The following is a 14009-nucleotide window of genomic DNA, read 5'->3' as shown; positions in this document are numbered from 1 at the left end:
CTTTTGTTGCTGTGTTCTTGGAACAGGAGATGAGGAGTGATGACACATTTAATGATTGTGTTTGTGTTGTTCTACAGTACATTCAGTATCTACAGTGTTTATTTACACATACAGAACATATGTCTGAATAAGCATATGTACGCAGGTCACTGAACAGAATGGCTAAATGCACAGTATATGTGTGTGTGTATATGTGTATGTATTTGTTTGTATGTGCGTGTGTGAATGTGTGTATGCAAGTGCTTGCGGCCGTGTGTGTGTACGTGTATGTGAATACCATCGGCCTAGGTGTTGAACGGTGCTCTGGAGCATGTTTATGGCGTCACATCAGTGGAGCTGTCAGTCTGAGTGGCATTCAGACACAGTCGTCTCTGGCTCCGAAGTGTGTATCACAGACTGTGTCAGAGAGCAGAGTGGAGTAGAGCGAGGCAGCCTGGGCGCGTTCAGGTCAATCGCTTCTCTTCATCTGTCAGTGATGTCACCTCTCTCAGCCAGATGGGAAGTGACATTAACATATGGTCAGAACCCATGGCTCTGGATGTTGATGATTCTGTATTCAAAGGACTGCACATAGTAAGTGGCACAGCAGTGAAACAAACAGATGGTATCATTGTAATGTCTCTGTCACGGTTTCGGCCGAGACTGCTCCTCCTCCTGGTTCGGGCAGGCTTCGGCGTTCGCCGTCCCCGGAGTACTAGCTGCCACCGCTCTATGTTTCGTCATTTGATTGCTTTTGTCTGTCTGTTACACCTGTGTCCATTTGTGTGTTGATTACGTGTCTTATAAGTTCCTTGTTATGCACTAGAATGATTGTGTGTTGTTATGACTGCCACTGTGTCGGAGCTACGTGTTTGCACCCTGTTTGTTTTGTGTTTACGCGTGTGCGTAATTTTCCCTCGCCTCTTGGTGTATTTTGAGGTCGGGGTTTTTCTCGTAAACATTAGACTATTAAAGTCTGTTGGACTTAACCTCTGTGTCCTGCGCCTGACTCCTCCACCACATCCACATCGGTTCTAGTGACAGAACAACACACCACCATGGAGTCAGCAGGAACAGCGGCGGCACCCGAATCCCTGGAAGACCGGATCAACTACCAGGACACCATGATCCGGCAACTCGGGGCCGCCATGGACGAGGTGTCCAACACTCTGCGCCGATTGGTGAATCGAGAGGTGCCCACGCACTCTTACAACATCCCATCACCAACGGCCAGTCCTCCTCTCTCAGCACCGGAACCAAGTGGCATTCGGTCTCGCTCCCGAGGGCATATGACGGTTCTGCAGCCGGGTGTCAGGGATTCCTCCTGCAGGTGGAACTTTACCTTGCCACCATACACCCGGCGCCCTCGGGATACGAGGCGTCTCCGCCCTCATCTCCTGTCTATCCGGCAAGGCGTTGGAGTGGGCCAACGCCGAATGGAGGGGAATAGACGCCGCAACCATCACCTACGCGGAGTTCTCCCGCCGCTTCAGGGCTGTCTTCGATCATCCACCTGAGGGGAAAGCGGCGGAGAGCGTCTATTCCACCTCCGACAGGGGGAAGAGGAGCGCACAGGAGTTCGCACTGGAGTTCCGGACACTAGCGGCGGATGCGGGGTGGAATGAGAGGGCCCTCATCGACCACTACCGGTGTAGCCTACGAGAGGACGTTCGTCGTGAGCTGGCCTGCAGGGACACCAACCTGTCGTTCGACCAGTTGGTGGACATTTCCATCCGTCTAGACACCCTGCTGGCTACCCGCGGACGTTCCCGAGTGGGGGTCGTCCATTCCACCCTCCAGCACCTCCGAGCCGATTCCCATGGAGCTCGGGGTGCTGGCGCTAGAGAGAGGAGGAGAGGGAACCCGAGGAGGGCCATCCCCTGCACCACCTGTGGTCGTGGAGGACACACCGCGGCCAGGTGCTGGGGAGGGTCTCCTGGGAGAGGTGACAACAGGCCACGCACTGGGGAGTCATTTCAGGTGAGTAGGCGCCCCCACTTACCCAGAGCTTTCTGTTGGTCACATGAGTATTCCTGTGAGATTTCCACAGGTGGCACCTCATTCCCAGCATAAGGCGCTAGTAGATTCAGGCGCAGCTGGGAACTTTATTGATCGGGCATTTTGTTGTAGGTTAGGAATTCCCCTTCGGCCGGTAGAAGCTCCATTTCCTGTCCACGCATTAGACAGCCGGCCGTTGGGGTCGGGCCTGATCAGGGAGGTCACGGCACCACTGACGATGACGACGCAGGGGGGTCATGAGGAGATCATTCAGTTTTATCTGATTGACTCTCCTGCGTACCCCGTGGTGTTGGGCCTTCCCTGGTTAAGCACCCATGATCCTACCATAGCGTGGCAACAGAGGGCTCTTATGGAGTGGTCTGCCCAGTGTGTAGGGAGATGTCTAGGTGTTTCCGTAGTGGCGACATCGGTAGAGAGTCCGAACCAAGTGCCCGCACTGCGCATTCCCCCTGAGTATGAGGATTTAGCACTCGTGTTTAGCAAATCGAGGGCAGCACGGCTACCTCCTCATAGACAAGGGGACTGTGCGATAAATCTCCAGACAGGAGCGGCTCTTCCACGGAGTCGTGTGTATCCCCTGTCTCAAGAGGAAACAGCGGCTATGGAGACTTACATAGCCGAGTCCTTGGCACAGGGATACATACGGTCCTCCACTTCCCCGGTCTCCTCGAGTTTCTTTTTTGTGAAGAAGAAGGACGGGGGATTGCGCCCGTGTATTGATTACCGTAGTCTCAATCAGATCACAGTTAAATACAGTTACCCACTTCCACTGATTGCGACGATGATGGAATCATTACGCGGAGCGCGGTTCTTCACAAAGTTGGATCTCAGGAGCGCGTACAATCTGGTTCGCATTAGGGAGGGGGATGAATGGAAAACAGCATTTAGCACCACCTCGGGTCATTACGAGTATCTCGTCATGCCATACGGGTTAATGAATGCTCCTTCAGTCTTCCAATCCTTTGTTGACGAGATTTTCCGGGACATGCATGGGCAGGGTGTAGTAGTTTACATCGACGACATCCTAGAGTATTTTTCTACACGAGCCGAGCATGTAGCCCAGGTGCGCCGAGTGTTGAGAAGACTGTTGGAGCATGACTTGTATGTCAAGGCAGAGAAATGCCTGTTCTTCCAGGAGTCCGTCTCCTTTTTGGGTTATCGGTTGTCCGCGTCTGATGTGGAGATAGAGGTAGACCGGGTATCGGCCGTGCGTAATTGGCAAACTCCAACCACTGTAAAAGAGGTGCAGCAGTTCTTGGGTTTTGCTAATTACTACCGGAGGTTTATTCGGGGTTTTGGACAGGTTGCAGCTCCCATTACGTCCCTGCTAAAGGGGGTTCCGGTTCGTTTGCGGTGGTCGGCTGAGGCGGACAGGGCATTTGTCAAACTAAAGAACCTGTTCACCTCGGCTCCTGTGCTGGCGCATCCGGATCCCTCTTTACCATTCCAAGTAGAGGTAGACGCGTCCGAGACCGGTATTGGGGCAGTTCTGTCACAACGGTCCGGCACGCCACCCAAACTCCGCCCCTGTGCGTTCTACTCCAAGAAGCTCAGCTCGGCGGAGCGCAACTATGATGTTGGGGACAGGGAGCCGTTAGCCGTAGTCCAGGCCCTAAAGGTGTGGAGGCATTGGCTTGAGGGGGCTCAACACCCTTTCCTCATTCTGACTGATCACCGTAACCTGGAGTACATCCGGGCAGCTAGGAGATTGAACCCTCGTCAGGCTAGGTGGAACATGTTCCTAACCCGGTTTGTTTTTAAGATCACATACATCCCTGGGTCCCAGAATGGTAAGGCAGACGCCCTGTCCCGGCGATATGACACAGAGGAGAGGTCCAACGAGCCTACTTCCATATTGCCGGAGTCTTGTTTGGTGGCTCCGGTGGTATGGGAGGTCGATGCGGAAATCGAGCGGGCACTGCGTACCGACCCTACTCCCCCGAGTGTCCTGTGGGGCGGACGTACGTTCCGCTCGAGATTCGTGATCGACTTATTTATTGGGCTCATACATCACCCTCCTCTGGACATCCAGGTATTGGCCGGACCGTGCACTGTCTTAGCATGAAATACTGGTGGCCAACGTTAGCTAGGGATGTGAGGGTTTATGTCTCCTCCTGCTCGGTGTGTGCCCAGTGTAAGGCGCCTAGACATTTGCCCAGGGGTAAGCTACATCCCCTGCCCGTTCCACAACGACCATGGTCCCACCTATCGGTGGATTTCGTAATCGACCTACCCCCCTCCCAGGGGAATACCACCATTTTGGTCGTTGTGGATCGGTTTTCTAAGGCCTGTCGTCTCCTTCCCATGCCGGGTCTCCCTACTGCCCTACAAACCGCTGAGGCCCTATTTACCCATGTGTTCCGGCACTATGGGGTCCCCGAGGATATAGTGTCTGACCGAGGTCCCCAGTTCACCTCCAGAGTTTGGGGGGCGTTCATGGAACGGTTGGGGGTCTCGGTAAGCCTTACCTCGGGGTATCACCCAGAGAGCAACGGGCAGGTGGAACGTGTCAACCAGGATGTGGGTAGGTTTTTGAGGTCCTATTGCCGGGACCGGCCGGAGGAGTGGTCTAGGTTCATCCCCTGGGCAGAGATGGCCCAGAACTCTCTCCGCCACTCCTCCACCAATTTAACACCTTTCCAGTGTGTTTTAGGTTATCAGCCGGTCCTGGCACCATGGCACAAGAGCCAGATCGAGGCCCCTGCGGTGGACGAGTGGATTCGGGCGCTCGGAGGAGACGTGGGGACGCTGCCCATGTCCATCTGCAGCGTGCCATCCGTCAACAAAAAGGCGAGCGCCGATCGCCACCGCAGTGAGGGACCGGTGTACGCACCGGGAGATCGAGTCTGGCTCTCGACTCGAAACCTGCCCCTCCGCCTGCCCTGCCGGAAGCTGGGTCGGCGGTTTGTGGGGCCCTTCAAAGTCCTGAGAAGATTGAACGAGGTGTGTTACAGGTTACAACTGCCTATAGAGTATAAAAATATTAACCCCTCGTTCCATGTGTCTCTTCTCAGGCCTGACTGAGTTTCACCGTGGCCGTCCCCGAGGCCGGGGTCGGCGCACGGCTGGAGCCGCGCGTCAAGGGGGGGGTACTGTCACGGTTTCGGCCGAGACTGCTCCTCCTCCTGGTTCGGGCAGGCTTCGGCGTTCGCCGTCCCCGGAGTACTAGCTGCCACCGCTCTATGTTTCGTCATTTGATTGCTTTTGTCTGTCTGTTACACCTGTGTCCATTTGTGTGTTGATTACGTGTCTTATAAGTTCCTTGTTATGCACTAGAATGATTGTGTGTTGTTATGACTGCCACTGTGTCGGAGCTACGTGTTTGCACCCTGTTTGTTTTGTGTTTAGTGTTTACGCGTGTGCGTAATTTTCCCTCGCCTCTTGGTATATTTTGAGGTCGGGGTTTTTCTCGTAAACATTAGACTATTAAAGTCTGTTGGACTTAACCTCTGTGTCCTGCGCCTGACTCCTCCACCACATCCACATCGGTTCTAGTGACGGTCTCCACATTAAATGTGTTATGAAATTAAACAGAAAGAAAGGTTATGCATGTATTACAGGTAAAACAGAAATGGAACGTCTACTGTATATCTAGAACCATGCCATGATTTGTATGAGTTTAAATTCTGTTGATTGGAGAAAATGATACCCCACCTGTATGGGGTCATGTGAGTAGGAAGGATGGGTCAAAATGGCTGTGGTGGTGTGAGGAAACAATGAATGAAATGTTTGTTTAAAACTTTGAAAGTAAAATAGTTGAGTAATTGTGCTGTAGAAACCTGTTCCTGGAAAAATTGAATCATTGGACCACTCTCATCACCAATGACTTCCTTTCATCACCAAGGACTTCCTTTCATTACCAAGGACTTCCTGATTTTGTTGATTGACTTCCCTGCATTTCCTGTTGGATTTTAATTTCCATTTTTGTGAAATTACTCTCATTTTGGTTTTGTGACCTTTGAACTCTGGACTACTGAATTGACAGGTGGCTCGATATAGTAGATAGATACTTGGCCCTCTCCACACTCCCACACTGTTTCATTGTGAAGGCAAGCAAACATGCATTATTAGCTTGTGTGTGGTGATGGTTTAGACTTGCACAAATGCAGTGTGATAGAAACACAACATAATGATGCCACTCTGTGGGGGGAAAGATGCTTAAAGGGATAGTTCATCCAAATTACGAATTCACCTCATCTTACCTCATCTTAAGGGTGCATAGTAGTCCATGGAACTGTAGAGTCAGCTAACCCCAAGGTTACCTTCATCTTGTAGGGACTCAGTTTCTAATTTCCTGGTAGTCCGACACCCTTGCTATCCAATAAGCTTACCTCTGAGTCTTCATTTGGCCAATCAGAGCACAGCTTATTATCAGCTTGGGTGCACCTCCCTCCTATTCCACAGAGATAGAATGCAGCGATTTATATTCATTAGGAGAGCTCATTTTATACCGTAAGTGCAATGCCAACACATAACAATTAACACTCACTTGTTTGTCACGGCAGTTATGATTGGAAACAGCTCATTTACATGCTAATGGTCCCCTGACATCCATTTCAAATTGACACCAGTGAGCTCTCAAAGACAAACCGGTCAATAGTGTCATCCATTTATCTCAGTCAGGTCAACATGTGGCCAACCACTCTTAGTACATTGTCTCTGACCTCTGTATTTACTATGAAACAGTCATACATCACACACCCTGTCACTGACAGCAGTCACCATGGAGACAGTCAATGGAGAGAGTCAGTTTACAGTGGCTTTACCTCCGGTGTCATATCATTATATCATTTTGTCTAGAAGAGTGATTTGATCAGATCCCTAATGATCTCTTCTGTTTGTGTGGATCCTCTCTCTCTCCATCTCTATGTCTCTCCGTCTCTCTCTCTCTTTCTCTCTCTCTCTCGTTCAAATGAAATTCAACCACACTTAATCTCATACACACACCAAGGTAGCAAGATGCACCCATGCAGACACCTACACATGTAGAGACATGCACTATCATCCCAAATGTAGTGTTTCTATGCATGCCTACACAATATGAGAAGCTCACATGGACATCATTGGTAGCTCATGTGTACACCACAGGTCCCGAGTGGCGCAGTGGTCTAAGGCACTGCATCGCAGTGCTAGCTGTGCCGCTAGAGATCCTGGTTCGAATCCAGGCTCTGTCGTAGCCGGCCGCGACCGGGAGACCCATGGGGCGGCGCACAATTGGTCCAGCGTCGTCCAGGGTAGGGGAGGGAATGGCCGGCAGGGATGTAGCTCAGTTGGTAGAGCGTGGCGTTTGCAACGCCAGGGTTGTGGGTTCGATTCCAGTATAAAAAAAGTAAAAAATTAATGTATGCACTCACTAACTGTAAGTCGCTCTGGATAAGAGCGTCTGCTAAATGACTAAAATGTAAATGTAAATGTACACTACCCTACCCTGTGGTTGTCTGCAGTTCACCAGGCAGCCAACAGAGGGAGCTAAAGGATCAGATTGGCAGCACACAGCAGGCCTGTCTCAAGGATAAATATGCTCACTTGTGTAGCAGCATAATGGGAAAATGTCTTTATTCCCTCATTTTTCATGTTGTGACAAGCAGAACTTTGGGTTGCCATGGAGAGAGCTGCTAGAAAAAAACATAATTAAAAGCCCCGGAAATTGTGTTAGTCTGACTCAGTGCATGTCTGTTTGCAGATGAATGAGAATGCAAAATGTTTAATTGAAGGCAAATCAAACGAACGCATGTTTTTAGAATGTGTGTATGCATAATGTTCATATAATGCTGAGTGTATGTTAAAGGGAGAGGGGAGTATGTCAATTATGCTGTGTTACTCATATGTCTTCTTTGATACAATTCAGTCTAGCAGGGTAGGGTACATAGAAAGTGTGTATGTGTGCGTGTGCAGCTGTTGTGTGTCTGTGGGTATCCCCATGTAAACACAGACCGGTGTGTGTGTAAGAAATGACTCACCGTCCCTGCTAGAAAGCCAGAGGGCAGATGAGCACATGAGCGTTCTCCCAGCCTGTCAGTCACACAACCATCCCAGATGGGCTCTCACATCCTCCCCTGCTCTCTCTCAGATACACAAACCCTCCAGGGGAGAACCTCAATCCCCCCTACGGGCCACAGGGAGATGAAACCCCAATCCCCCCTACAGGCCACAGGGAGATGAAACCCCAATCCCCCCTATGGCCCACAGGGAGATGAAACCCCAATCCCCCCTACAGGCCACAGGGAGATGAAACCCCCAACCCCCCCTACGGCCCACAGGGAGATGGGGAGAACCACAACTCCCAGTTATAGGCCAAGGGAGGACTAACACCAGAGTTGAACATACAACAGAGCGAGAACAGAGTAGACAGAGTCCCCCCACATTTGATTATACACATATGGCAACATGGATATCACCAATTTCACTGATTTCAGGCAGTTCCACTACCTCAAAAAAAACCATATAACCTTTGCCTATCTAGAGCACCAAGCCAGGGGCTGATGCAGCACCACAGGCTAGTGGTGCAGAGGCAACAGGAAGGGAAGGCAGAGTGAAATGCCAGCTCTTTATAAGTAGCAGTATTCAGGATGTCTGTAGGGCTTGCTGGTAGCTACAGGTCAGGAAAGGGCAGGGCTGAGCCAGCCAGCCCCAGGAGGGACGACCAGGGGGCGGGGGAGAGGACCAGAAGGTGGAGGAGAGGGCCTGCTCACACAAGAGGGTCAGCCCAGGAGAAAGGGGGAGGGCTCTCTGGCTCGCTTGGCCTCTGTGTGCATAAGCACATTTTTCATTTCAAACTGCCCCAAAATAATGAGCAATCAAGAAGATGGTTATTCTAGCATTTCAATTAGCCTAATTAAAGAGAGTGCAGCAGGCCACTGAAGAGAATGGCTCTAACAGTACTGTGTGTGTGTGTGTGTGTGTGTGTGTGTGTGTGTGTGTGTGTGTGTGTGTGTGTGTGTGTGTGTGTGTGTGTGTGTGTGTGTGTCTGTAAGTGTGTGTCTGTAAGTGTGTGCAGTACGTCAGTGTGTGTGTGTTTGTGTGTGTGTGGACGTGTTTAACTACACTTGTGGGGACCAGAAGTCCCCACAAGAATAATAAACTAACAAAAATGTGACCAACTGGGGACATTTTGTTAGTCCCCACAAGGTCAAATGCTATTTCTAGGGGGTTTAAGTTTAGAATTAGTGTTAGGGTTAGAATTAGGTTTAGGGTTAGGGGCTAGGGTTAGTTTTAGGGTTAGGAGCTAGGGATAGGTTTAGGGTTAAGGTTAGGTTTTCGGGTTAAGGTTAGGGTTAAGGTTAGGGTTAGGGTTTGGATACGGGTACGGGTTAGGGTTAGAGAAAATAGCCTTTTGAATGGGACTGAATTGTGTGTCCCCACAAGGTCAGTTATACAAGACCGTGTGTGGGTGTGTGTGTACATCTGTGTGTGTGTGTCTACGCGTGTGTCTGTGTGTTTGAAATACACTCTGAGGAATTCAATTCCTGCATCACCAGTCAGATTGAGAAATTAACCCCTTTCTCCCCAAATCTCTCCCTCCATTCATAGCCCAGAACGGAAGTTATAACCTCAATACCAACACCACATCCCAGAACAGATCCTGCCTTTACTCCAGTTTAACAAACACCATCTACCTCAATCTGTTGCTGATCCTAGAACAGTTGGTTGATAACATCCTGTTTCTCTCTACACCAGACTGAGCCCCAGTAAGGTCCAGGCAGCCATACAGAAGTGGCTGGCAGTGAGAGAGTTAACTGTAACTTCAGCATCTTGTCTGTTCTGACAGTGAGAGAGTTAACTGTAACTTCAGCATCTCGTCTGCTCTGACAGTGAGAGAGTTAACTGTAACTTCAGCATCTCGTCTGCTCTGACAGTGAGAGAGTTAACTGTAACTTCAGCATCTCGTCTGCTCTGACAGTGAGAGAGTTAACTGTACTTCAGCATCTCGTCTGCTCTGATAGTGAGAGAGTTAACTGTAACTTCAGCATCTCGTCTGCTCTGACAGTGAGAGAGTTAACTGTAACTTCAGCATCTCATCTGCTCTGACAGTGAGAGAGTTAACTGTAACTTCAGCATCTCGTCTGCTCTGACAGTGAGAGAGTTAACTGTAACTTCAGCATCTCGTTTGCTCTGACAGTGAGAGAGTTAACTGTAACTTCAGCATCTCGTCTTCTCTGACAGTGAGAGAGTTAACTGTACTTCAGCATCTCGTCTGCTCTGACAGTGAGAGAGTTAACTGTAACTTCAGCATCTCGTCTGCTCTGACAGTGAGAGAGTTAACTGTAACTTCAGCATCTCGTCTGCTCTGACAGTGAGAGAGTTAACTGTAACTTCAGCATCTCGTCTGCTCTGACAGTGAGAGAGTTAACTGTACTTCAGCATCTCGTCTGCTCTGACAGTGAGAGAGTTAACTGTACTTCAGCATCTCGTCTGCTCTGACAGTGAGAGAGTTAACTGTAACTTCAGCATCTCGTCTGCTCTGACAGTGAGAGTTAACTGTAACTTCAGCATCTCGTCTGCTCTGACAGTGAGAGAGTTAACTGTAACTTCAGCATCTCGTCTTCTCTGACAGTGAGAGAGTTAACTGTACTTCAGCATCTCGTCTGCTCTGACAGTGAGAGAGTTAACTGTAACTTCAGCATCTCGTCTGCTCTGACAGTGAGAGAGTTAACTGTAACTTCAGCATCTCGTCTTCTCTGACAGTGAGAGAGTTAACTGTAATTCAGCATCTCGTCTGCTCTGACAGTGAGAGAGTTAACTGTAACTTCAGCATCTCGTCTGCTCTGACAGTGAGAGAGTTAACTGTAACTTCAGCATCTCGTCTTCTCTGACAGTGAGAGAGTTAACTGTAATTCAGCATCTCGTCTGCTCTGACAGTGAGAGAGTTAACTGTAACTTCAGCATCTCGTCTGCTCTGACAGTGAGAGAGTTAACTGTAACTTCAGCATCTCGTCTTCTCTGACAGTGAGAGAGTTAACTGTAATTCAGCATCTCGTCTGCTCTGACAGTGAGAGCCAGATGGTCATGTAGAACACTCACAGTGACATGAGTGAACACAGCTCCCTCTGCTGGAACCCCCTCACACACACACACATACGTGCTCACACACACAGGCACGCACACATGAACACAAGGACTCACATGCACGTGCGAGAAGCACACATGCATGCACGCACACACTCATTAACATAAATGCAAATGGTACACGCACTAACACATTTCCTACAGCTTTCTTTCCATGGTTCCCTGGTCGTTTCTTCTTCCATTAGTCACCCCTTTCATCCTCTCTTTTTTCTCTTTCTTTCTTTCTCTCTCTCTCTCTCTCTCTCTCTCTCTCTCTCTCGCTCTCTCTCGCTTTCTCTCTCTCTCTCTCGCTTTCTGTCTCTCTCTCTCTCTCTCTCTCTCTCTCTCTCTCTCTCTCTCTCTCTCTCTCTCCCTCTCTCTCTCTCTCTCTCTCTCTCTCTCTCTCTCTCCACTCTCTCTCTCTCTCTCTCTCTCTCTCTCTCTCTCTCTCTCTCTCTCTCTCTCTCTCTCTCTCTCTCTCTCTCTCTCTCTCTCGCTCTCTCTTCATGTCCCTGTGCTCCTCGTTTCAGTCTGCTGGTCAGAGTTAATTGGCTGCTGTCTAATTGCTGCTCATTAGCTTGAGTAACCAAACATTTAAAACAGCAACAAATCCTCCTCTTTCTCTCTCTCTCTCTCTCTCTCTCTCTCTCTCTCTCTCTCTCTCTCTCTCTCTCTCTCTCTCTCTCTCTCTCTCTCTCTCTCTCTCTCTCTCTCTCTCTCTCTATCTCGCTCTCTTTGAGTGTTTTATTCCCAGTCCCCCAATTCCCCCGCTTTCATTCTGTCTGTCTTCATCCACATAGCCCCCATTTGTTTATATGTTTATCCCCGGCCTGTTTTTCTGCCACACCCCTCATAGACAAAAACACACACACACGCGCACCCATATTCCATCTCTTCTGTTCCCTCCCCCTACCCTGTTGGCATTTTGGCAGGGTCTGTTTGTTTCGGTTGCCCTGAGTCTCCCCCACCACCCCATACCCACTCCCTCTTTAATCTGTCTTAGAAAAACCTCTGGAGTTTAATTCCTTTCTCAGAGCAGAGAGCTTTACTGGCATGGCAGCCAAATCCATACAGAAAGAGAGCATCAAGCTTTAAAATTGACATCTCAACAGCGGAGCAGTTTAGCCAAAGTGACGTGATATATAGAGCATACTGTATCACTGTGGAGAAAAAACACCTATATCAACAGAAAGACTGCTGCTTCTGCCATTGTTACTGTGGGTGTTTCCAGGGGATGAGATGTGTGAGCAACAGCCCTTCTGTAGAGAAATATGATTTTGATTACACAATCTCACAGACACACACACACACACACGTGTCTCACCGCACACATGCACGCACATGTGCCCAGGCACACACTCACACACACATATGCACATGCAAACATCCAGGAATCTGAACCTACGGTAATGAGTGTGATTTGAAGTTTGGGCATTGGTTTGGAATGTGCTGAATTGCAATTAAGTTAGGAGTCTGTTCTGTCCTGAGTTTGAAGAGTTTAAGGACTGGTCATAGAACTTCATTGACTGGTCTCTCTCTTGCCAGTCTTCAAACAAGTCTGTCAGGGACACGTCACATACCCACACATGATGAGTAATTTACGTTTCTTTCCATTTAACACGTTCTTTTGAAAATGTACATCTATATTTCTAATGTGACTTTAATAATGAAACATTGCTTCTAATGTCATGAAGGAATGAGAAAGTAAAGACCAGGGACAGGGATGGATAGAATGGAAGGATGAAGGAAGAAAGAGGCAGAGCAATAAGTTAAACAGGGAGAGAGAGAGTAAAGGGGGGTGACGACTAAAGAGAGAGAACATAATAGAGGGAAAGGGAGTAGGAGGGAGAGAGGGGAGTCACATCAAGGAAATGAAAAGCAAGGGAAGGAGAAAGAGAGGTGTGGGCGACTCGCCCTGAGAGACGGTAGTCATGGTAACAGATGAAAATTAAGGGATGAAAGATGAATAGAGACTTTTGGTAAGAGAGGGCAAATACATAAAAACATAGCTGCTAATTAAATGTCACACTAAAAGTAAATGCAGAGCAGTTACTACATGGACAACTTAGATTCAAAGGATGGTGACGACTCTCCCTCTCTCCTATCTCCCTCTCTCCTATCTCCCTCTCTCCTATTTCTTTATCTGGTCTGACCTGTAGTCAGCTGGGGTCATACACCGTCTAGGGTCAAGGGGACAGGGTCAGGGATCAACATGACAGACCCCTCCCAAATCTTGAATATGTCAATAAACAGATCTTGAGAAAAGGAATTAACAGGATAGATCCTTAAAGACCAGTGTGTATGTGTGGGTGTGCGATCAATAAGGCCAGTATTTCATGGTAAGAGTGTGTGTTTGTGTGCCTGCCTGCCTGTGTGTGTGTGTTCTTAAAGTGGAAGAGAAGTGTTGTGCCAGTGCTTGTTCTAAAAGCGACACAGTCTCAGTTTGGACAGTGGCTGCTGCCGTAGGCCAGGTTTCTAGTTTATCTCTTCTCAATCACATTTGCCTCCAACCTTTTCTCTTCTACTCTACTTCTCCTCTTCCTATCTCACTTTTATATCCACTCTGTCTGTTTCTGACCTGTCCTTTCACATTCTGTCTCTCCCCCCCTCTCTCTCTATGTATCAACCCTGTCCTCTTTCATCCTCTCTCAGCCTCTCTCTCTCTCTGTGTGCTCTGCAGTGACAGTTAACAGAGGCAGCTGTTTATAGTCATTTATACGTCAGTCATCCCTCGCTCCGGGGGTTCTCCACTCGGACTCTCTCTCTCTGTCCACCATCACCCTCTTTTCCTCTCTGTGATCAGATGATCAGGAGAGAAGTAATTATGACTTATTATGACTGTCTGGGATCGTTTGGAAGTATTAATTCCACACGTATAATTATGGTAGATATTTGAGAATTGTCCTGTTAATACTATAATATTTACTGTACCTAACATAGGATATCAGTATGGCCAGTAGGACTAT

The sequence above is a fragment of the Coregonus clupeaformis genome, chromosome 7 (genome assembly GCF_020615455.1).
Source record: "Coregonus clupeaformis isolate EN_2021a chromosome 7, ASM2061545v1, whole genome shotgun sequence".
Classification (NCBI taxonomy): domain Eukaryota; kingdom Metazoa; phylum Chordata; class Actinopteri; order Salmoniformes; family Salmonidae; genus Coregonus; species Coregonus clupeaformis.
The sequence above is the reverse complement of the archived record's forward strand: the minus strand, read 5'-3'. Positions refer to the sequence as shown.